Raw genomic sequence first — 9,039 nt, 5'->3', positions numbered from 1 at the left:
CCGGGGGAAGCAGCCAATGGGCACGCGCCGCGATGAGGTAATGCCGGGGACCCGCGCGCGAGCGGGCGGAGCCCGTGGGGGTCCTCGCCGAGCTCGAGTTCCATCCGTCCCCACCTACTCCTCACCTTTGACCTTGATGTTCCCCACTCCCCACCCCGCAGCCTTACAGTCGCCGAAAGCTCTGTGCTGGAGCTGGGAGTCTCGGCGGCCCTGCGACCCTTAAGGTCTGCGGCATGTGAACCTGGAGCGAGGTCCTGCCTCCTGTGAGACTCAGTCTCGCCCTTTGCGAGAAGATCGCGGAAGACCCGACTAGCCGGTGAACGGCCTGGGATCCCGGAGCGGTTTTCAGCCCCTCCCTGCCCTTGGCCCAGCGTGTAGCGGCCACGACCCTGGCCCTGCCTAGGCAGTGTCCGGCGCACTAGGGCAAGGAGTCCGCCCGGCCAAGCGGAAGGAGCCCCACCAGCCCGTCACCCCCTCCATGCGGGCCCCAGAGCACCATCCCCTCCCAATCCCTGGGGTGTCTGCGATGTCTCTTCGCTGCCCCCAAGTCCCAAGTTAGCTGCAGAAGCATCTGGACGGGCCAGTCAGGTGGTCACAGGTCAAAGTTCACTGAACCACCAAAATTGAGCATCTACTACGTGCCACTCAGAGCTCCGCGGGCTTCGGGCTTCGGGGGCTGTCCGCGACCCGGGCACCCCTTCCCCGCTGGCCTGCTGGGGGCCCGCACGCCGGTTCTGGGCATGAAGGGGTTAAAGCCTTTCTAGCCAAGAAGCTGGCTCTGCTGCTGAGGCCCAGGCTTATTAGTCAGCTCGCGGGGAAGGGGGGGGGGGCGGTGGGAGAAAGGAGGGGCTCGAGTTGAGAACCGCAGAAAGCTATTCTCAGGGGCTCCCAAGTGTGGGGAGGGCGGCACAGCAGGAGCTGCTGCTTCCCAGAAAGTTGATTATTTTTAACCCAGGAAGAAGAAAGGAAAGAGGCGAGGGAGAAGGACTCAGAGAAAAGAGGAGAGGATGGCAGAGGAGAGGAGAGGATGGGGAAGAGGGGATGGGGAGGGAAAGGGAAGGTGAGCAGGAGAGAGGGGCCAGGGAAGGCAGAGCTGGGAGGGGACAGGCGGGGGTGGGGGTGGGGGGCGGGTCAGGGAGGGACTGCAGCCAGAGGCAGGGCCAGTGGGAGTGGGGGAAGCCAGCCGAGGGTGGGGTGGGGTCTCTGGGAGGGGACTGGGTGTGGAGGGGGCAGGTCATCCCCCTCCTGAACCCCTCTGGTTCCTCTCCAAGGCCCCGGGGTTGGGGGCAGGGGTGCTTCTATGGGGCCCACCCCAGGCCACCCAGCCTGGCCTTTGCAAGCCTGAGCAGAAAGCAGTGCCCTCTTGGGTATCCCCAACCCAGGGCTGTGTGGGGCACAGAGGCTTGGAGAGTAGGGGGCACGGGACAGCCACAGCCCTGCCCTAGGGTGCTCTCCAGCCCACAGCAGCCCCGTAACTTGCCCTTGTTTGGGTGGTTATCACTGGGGAGGGGGCAAGGAAGATGACCCTGAAAACCCCATATGGCTCTGAAGGGAGGGGTTCAGCTTAGGGTGGAGCCAAGCTGAACCCCAAACCCAGAGGGGACCTACGAGGAGGGTGCTGGGGACACTGTGACAAACAGGACAGACACAGCCGGCCCACATGGGGCTCACGGTCCTGCAGGGGAGGCAGAGGCTGCACAAACCATTATGAATAATGCATTAAATAATGGCAAGGGGGTGGCAGGCTGGCAGGGGACTGTGAGGGGCACTGGAAAGGCTGGTCCCAAGAGGCTGATCTCTGCAGGGGTCATGGGAGGGATCTGCAAAGAGGAAGGAGGGGTGCCTGAGGACTGGCGGGACCTAATGAAGGGCAGAGTTACTGGAGGAGAGAGCGGGGATGGCGTGCTTGCGGGGCCCAGAGGCACAAGGGCTCAAGAGAGCATCACGGTAGATTGTCCTCGAGGCGGCTGGAAGCTTCAGAAGTTTCACAGAGCAGAGAGGGGAGCCCAGGGCTTTCCAGGTGGTACAGTATAAAGAATCTGCTTGCCGATGCAGTGGACATAAAAGACGTAGGTTCTATTCCTGGGTCGGGAATATCCCCTGGAGAAGGAAATGGCAAACCCACTCCAGTTTTCTTGCCTGGAAAATCCCATGGTCAGAGAAGCCTGGCAGGCTAGAGTCCGTGGGGTCACAAAGAGTCAGACACGACTGAGGATTGAGCATGTACACGCACACTGAGGAGGCCAGATCCGCAAAATTCACCCGGGCTGTAGCAGACAGAAGTGGATACCGGAGACGTCCCAAGTTCCCAGGAGAGTGATGGCAGCCTGGCCCTGGGAAGTGGCCTCTGAGACGGAGGGGAGGCTGGCCTTGGACATGACCGGGAGGTCCAGAGCACAGGAGCTGGTGTGTCATGGTGTGGGGGAAAAGAAGACTGAGGAGGGCAGTGCCAGAACAGTTCCAGGCTCTGGCTCCTGCAAGGAGGGCGGCTGGGGCTGTCCCCTAAGACAGGGCAGCCAAGGGAACAGGTTCACGGGAGGTCCGGTGTTTGTGTTGGGCCAGGGTGGGGACAGGCTGCAGGAACAGCTTGAGCAAAGGCGCAGAGAAGAGAAGGGCAAAGGAAACCACATGAGGACCCATGGAATGTGCTGGAATCTTCTAGAAAGTGGGACTGTGACTGGTCTTGGTGGCCTTGACTGCAGGCAAAGAGGTCTGAAACCAAGTTATAGTCAGTGGGGAGCATAAGAAGGCACGTTTCAATGCTGGACATTGGGAGGGCACCCAGCAGTGACCAGAAGAGGCAGGCACTGAGCCTGTGACAGCTGGTGCCTACACCCCAAGGCTGGAGGTGGGGATGTGAATGACCGGGGCGTGTCACGAGCACACCTCTGGGACAGCCTATAGGGTGGGTGAGTAAAAGTAACTGTGCGTGTGTCTCTTGCACTGAGTGTCCTAACCTTCACTCAAGGCAGGCCCTGGGGGACACCTCCGAATCCTCCAGGACCAGAGCATGGTCTGACCAGGCCAGACCAGCTCAAGGGGGATGATAGATGGAGGAGGACCTCAGCCACCAGTCACAGCTCTGGAAGTCTTGAACACACACACACATGAAGCCACTGTGGAACCTGGAAGCAGCATCTGACCCTCTTCCCAAAGGAGCTGGGGCAGGTAGTGCTGGGTTATTGGGTTACTGACTGGGACAGGGGCAATGTCTGTTTGCTTTCAACTACTTCAGGGGGCTGAGGAAGCCTTGCTGCAGCGACCCAGGGTCATCCACGCCTGCTTCCCACCTTAGGTCCCAGTTGATCCTCTCCCAGGGTGGGAGGGCAGGTCTTCTTAACCTGGGGCTGCCCTTAATACAAGGGTCCGGTGGCTCAGCTGAGGCCTGATTCCAGATAGTGGCTGGCGCTGTGGCCTGACCAGCAGCAGCTCTGACCTCACCTTGAGACTCTTGGACCACATGGATCTGTGGCTTTCCCATCAGTCCTGCTACCTACCGTTAGCACACAACCCCCCAGGGTGTGTGCACATCATAAAGTCAAGGTGAAGCTGAAGGAACAAACTTGAATCCAAACTTGTTGCCTGGCTGGCTGTGAGCACTGGCCTCTAGTGTCTCAGTTTCTTCATCTGAAAAATGGGCCTAATAATGCCAGAAGCAGAGAAATGGTGGCGGTAAGGCCCTTAGCAAGTAAAGAGGCTTGTCCCAGGTCACCTGTGGCCCTGAAGCTTCCCCATCAGTATGGGTTGCAGGCCTTCAAGTTGGAGGAGAATTGGGCTTATCACCATGTCCCACCACGGGTTGGGTGATGGTATTGCTCCTATCTGCAGGTGAGAAGAGAAAGGCTCAGAGAAATTGGTAACTGGCGCTACAGGACAGGCAGGGTGCAAATTCTCAGGCCTGCTCGCTCCCTGGGGTTTGGGATTCCATTCCCACCACCCTCCTCCGGATAGAAAATCTCAAGTGCAAAATGCATTTCCCCTGTAGGACATCCTCCTCCCTCTCCCCAAAACCCACACAGTGACCCTGGCCTGGCCCTCTGCGCCCAGGAGGAGCAGGGTCCCCGTCAGGCATCTCGGAGCTGGCTTTCACATCGATAGAGCACAAAGAGGGGTAGCCGGGCAGAGAAAGAGCCCGACAGGCCAGGAGCCGGCTCCGCGGGCGCTTTTCTCCCTGCTTTCTTCCTCTCTGGGCTCTTTGTTAAGCTCCCTTTCAGCTGAGCCGGCAGAGCCTGGGTGTTCCGAGCTGACAATAATTGCTGCGTCTAGACAGTGTCTGGTATGAGGCCTCCCTCTCCCGCGCCTCCCCAAGCCTCCCTTTCCCAGCGCTGCCGGCCCTGCCCCATGCCCTGCGGTTCCCACACCCCTTCCCTTCTTTCTGGCTGCCCAGGGTCCCCATCCTGCCTCCCTCCTGCTCAGACCCTACATTTCTCTCTTCTTCTCCCCCTTCCATCTTCAGACACACTCACCCTGTTGGGTCCCCGGGCCTGAAATCCAGGGAACAAAAGTGGATTTGATTTGGCTCCGGTTGACAGGCCTTGGAGAAGTCCGAGTCCAGCCAACCCTCCTGACTGTGGACCTCCCCAGGATTCCAGGCGGCTCACCGTGCTGACTTCTGTGCTAACCTGGAAAGCTCTGGGATTCACCCTGCTCCCTCCCTCATCTTTCCACCCAGGCTTGGATGGGAACCCAGAGGAATCACCAGAGGTCCAAGGAAGAACCTTCTGGCAGCTCTCACCATCAATGAGGGGTAGAGTGCTTTCAGGATATGCAGGGAGTGGGAAGTAGATTTTCACAAGTTCTAAGATTTGTCCCTGCCTCCGCTCCGATCAGTCATTCTGGAAGGTTTTCCAGAATCTGAAGTCTCCTCACTTTTCAATTCTAGGATCAGAGTTGAGACCCTGGTGGTGATTCTGAGACAGTAATAATAACACTCGGCCTTTGCTTGGCCCTCTCCCTGCACCAGGGGCCTCCCGGTGGCTCAGTGGTTAGGAGTCCACCTGCCAAGCAAGAGACGTGGGTTCAATCCCTGGGTCAGGAAGATCCCCTGGTGGAGCAACCCACTCCAGTATTTTTGCCTGGAAAATTCCATGGACAGAGGAGCCTGGCAGGCTACAGTCCATGCGGTCACAAAGAATTGGACGTGACTGGGGAACCCAGCATACCCTCCTGAGACAAGCATCATACAGCGTCTGTATGCATATTCATTTATTTAATTTTCTCAACAGCCTTATGAGAAAGAGTGAAAAACAAGACTATACTTTGTTCCATTTTACAGAAAAGGAAACTGAGGTCCTGAGAGGTTAAGTCACTTGCCCAAAGTAACAAAGCCAAGGAAGTGGAGGAGCCTGGATTTGAAGCCTCAGAGGATGACTCCAGAGCCCCAACAATGAATAGCAATAGGAGTAGTAAATGCTTACTGAATACCTGAGGCTGCATTTAACACTTTGCATGTGCTGTTTCCTTTATCCTCAGAACAGTAAGGATAGGATCCAGGGTTATGCCCGTTATACGCATTAAAGGAGAATAGCCCAGGGCTGCAGGGTGTGGCCAGATGGTGACCTAACTCTGTTAGAAAGGCCCAGTAATCTCTGAGCTGCACATGAAAAGCTTGGCCTGGAGTAGGAGCTCAGTAAGTGTTGCTATTTCATTTCCCACTTCTTCCTTCTGGGCTTTCATGAGCCTCAGCCAGGCTGGAGAAGATAGTGTGGGACTCTGTCCTCATGAGACCATGGCCTAGAAGAGCGACCTGGCAAACCAGTCACTTTCAGTGTGGAGGGGAAATTATGATGATGTGAGTGAAGCAGGACCTCTGGGAGACAAGAGGAGGGACCCTGAATCCAAGAAGGCTTCCTGGAGGAGGTTGAATCAACTCTGTCTAGGAGAATGAGTAAGAGTTGGGCAGGTTAAGTGACTTCCCTGGTGATCCAGTGGCTAAGACTGTGCTCCCAACGCCGGGGGCCCAGGTTCGGTCCTTTGTCAGGGAACTAGATCCCACATGCTGCAACCAAGATCCAGAGAAGCCAAATAAATAAATAGTTGGTCAGGTTAAGGGGGAGGGAAAGGTGCTCCTGGCAGAGGGACCAAAGTACCTTGCACCAAAGACCAAAGCACCTTCTTTCGTGCTTTGAGAAGGTCTCAAAGTCCAGGCTTATCCCAGAGAACCCGAGATCTCTAAGCAGTTTTGTTGGGTTGAACAGATGCAAGGAAGTCAAGGGCGGAGCCAGGTGAGCCCTAAGGCCACAGCTGCGATTAGGAAGGGCCTCAACAGCCAGGCCACTGGGCACTGGGACAGAACCCAAGGCTGGGAGGCCAGTTAGGAGACTTCAGGAGTCTGGGCAAGCAGCTCTGGGATAACCAGGAAGATGTGGAATGGGGCAGGCTGCGTAAATGAGACAGAGGCCTAAGGAGTTTTAGAAAGATGGCCTCCTGTGCTATCAGGGACTGGCCTGTGAGTTCGCCTTCAATGCCGTTCCAGACAAGGACGCAGCAAAGATGAAGGCCTGGAGTGGTGGGGAGCCAGGCGTGTGTCTGGGAGGGAGACAGTGGGGCCAGGTACTGAGCAGCCTTCCTAATCAAGGTTTGGAGGATTAACTGGGAAGATTCATCTAGAACCTTGGCAGGACAGATTAAAGGGGCAAACCTAGAGGCAGGGAGGCTGGGGAAGAGGCCACGAGGAGGCCACTGCTGAGTGGATTTTCCTTCCCCAGCAGATCGGTCCTCATCTTCAGCTACTCTTCCCTTCTGCAGAGTCATTTTGATTCTGCACCGACTCCCTCCCCACAGGCTGTTCACACCGTCCACCCCCAGCTGGAGATGGAAGGAGGTCACTCACCATTCAGTCCTCACCCAGGCCATCGACAGAAATGCCAGGCAGCGCGTCCACGCCTGCTCACCTCTCTTGGCTGCCGGGGGCTGGGGGGCAGCACCAGCAGGTGCAGCAGTGAGCTCCCGGCCTGCCTCGGACCAATGCAGCTGAGTGGTGGCTTCTCTGGACTTTACTTGGAAGGCGTAGCCTGGACCTCGTCGGGAGCCATGGATGCAGAACACGCACCTCTGACCTCTATCCTGAAACACTGGACTGTGGATCTGATGCTGTGAGTTCAGACTGGCAAAGGAGAAAAATCGGAAACAGCAGGTGATATAAGGCCAGCAGGGATGGTCTGGGAACACTAACGGCAAAGACCATGGAGACCCACCATCCTGGACTCCAAATCCCTGGGTACATAGGTTCAGAACTCAGAATTTTCCCAACTGTAGGAGGAAAGGATTACACATAGACCACGTCTCTCTTAATACCCCCAGAGAAGTGTGGGGCAGCCCCTGTAATCAGACGTGTTAACAGGTCTGCAGCAAAGCCTATGAACAAAGATACAAATCCTCTCTGAAGCTCAGTTTTCTTGTCTCTAACATGGAGCAATGGCTGTACTAGGCTCACAAGGATGCCCTGAGAATTAGATGCTTCCCATGATACCGGCCAGCCCGCAGGAGACACGGGTTCCTGGCCTGCCCTGAGCCCTTTGGGGCACATGCTGCTCCTTTCTGGAATATTCATCCCTAGACATTGCAGGAGATCGCTCTCTCACTTCCTTCAGGACTTGCCCCAGCAAGACTTGCCCTGTCTATCCCCATTCTGTTCTCCTTTCTCTCCCTTCCCAAGCTCTATGATTTGATATATCACTTAATCAATTACTCCCTTGTTAATCGCCTGCCCTCCTGCAGTAGACTCCAAGCTCCATGTAGTCAAGACTCTGTGCTGTCACCCACTTTGCCCCAACACTTAGGAAAGAGCTGGCACAGATGGGCACTTTGATTTCTGTTGAATGAGCGACAGTCTGTTAAATGTGTCTTGTGCATCAAAAAGGCTCAATAAGGCCCAGTCCTGTACCATCACCCTTGTTATTATTGATGCTGCTGTTATTATTTATTTTTTAGTTGCCCCATGGCATGTGGGATCTCCCTGGACCAGGGATCGAACCCATCTCCCCTGCATTGGCAGGTGGATTCTTAACCACTCCACCACCAGGGAAGTCCCACTATTATGAATATTATTATGAGCATCATTACTATGTTCCTGAGCTGATCCCAGTCCTTGATTCTCCAGCCTCTGAAATGAGCATCCTGGGGACTGAGGCATCAGCCGCCAGAAGCAGAACAGGTTCTTGCTGGAGAGACAAAGAAGGCTGCCCGACCCCCTGGGGGAGCCTGCGCCCCTCACTGGAAAGAGAGGCCTGGGAGAAGCTTGGAGAAGGCACACAGCCCCACTGAACAGGGCTGCCAGAAGGCCATACATAATTCATTGCCAAATGGGGCGGCGGGCGGCTGTGCGCTGGGGGCTCACTCCGCGCCTGGCACTTTGCTGACTGCTCCTCACACGTTGCCTCATTGCATCTTCTTGGATTTGCGGGGTGCGAACCTTCCCCCGCCTCTCCCTTTTCCCCGGGGGGGAGCCTGAGGTTTAGAGGATGGGGCCACCGTGCAAACCACACAGCTTCTCAGTGGCCAAGCGGGATCCACACTCCCTGCCTCTCTGTGGAGGAAAGAGACAGCCCTGGGGACCGAGAGGGGACAGAGACCTACCCCAGACGGGGCAGCAGAGGACGGGCCGGGTCACAGCAGGGCAAAAGGAAGGGGGCAGGGGACCCACAGCCCACCTCCTCCTCCTCTCCTGGAGGCCACCGGGAGTGCTGGCTCTGGAGTTTCAAGGGCTCATTTGCTCAGCTGGAAAGTGGGAGGAACAGAACCCATCCCCTGGGGCTCTGAGGTCTTGCAGACAGGATGCTGGCTCAGAAAGTGGCATCTGCCCAGGAGGAAAGCCAGTCCCCAAAAAGGTTACATCCTCTGCGATTCCCTTCAGATAGCATATTTGAAGTCACACAATGATAGAGTGATGGAAGACAGACTAGGGACACGCTGGTTGGAGGTGGAGTGGGGGCGTGGTTATGAAAGAGCCCCAGGAGGGATCCTTGTGCTGATGGAAACGTCCTGCATCCTGCCTGTGACGGAGGATCCACAAACCTGCGATGAAATTGTATAGAACTA

At 56.5% G+C, this 9,039-nt stretch overlaps 1 long non-coding RNA gene across 3 annotated transcripts; it reads left to right on the top strand.

The window, feature by feature from the left end:
- Positions 1–1,144: 1,144 nt before the first annotated feature.
- LOC129539654 (uncharacterized) lies at positions 1,145–7,386 on the top strand. Of its 3 annotated transcripts, XR_008682498.2 has the most exons (4): positions 1,145–3,168; positions 4,457–4,747; positions 4,883–5,191; positions 6,784–7,386. It is a non-coding gene; the product is annotated as an uncharacterized LOC129539654 (long non-coding RNA). The 3 variants fall into 3 exon arrangements; XR_008682495.2 differs by lacking the exon at positions 4,883–5,191; XR_008682497.2 differs by lacking the exon at positions 4,883–5,191 and having other exon boundaries at positions 6,711–7,386.
- Positions 7,387–9,039: the final 1,653 nt, after the last annotated feature.

This window comes from Moschus berezovskii, chromosome 11 (assembly GCF_049115385.1).
Source record: "Moschus berezovskii isolate FMDL1 chromosome 11, NW_MosBer_1.0, whole genome shotgun sequence".
Taxonomy (NCBI): domain Eukaryota; kingdom Metazoa; phylum Chordata; class Mammalia; order Artiodactyla; family Moschidae; genus Moschus; species Moschus berezovskii.
This window is presented reverse-complemented; position numbering and strand designations above follow the sequence as displayed.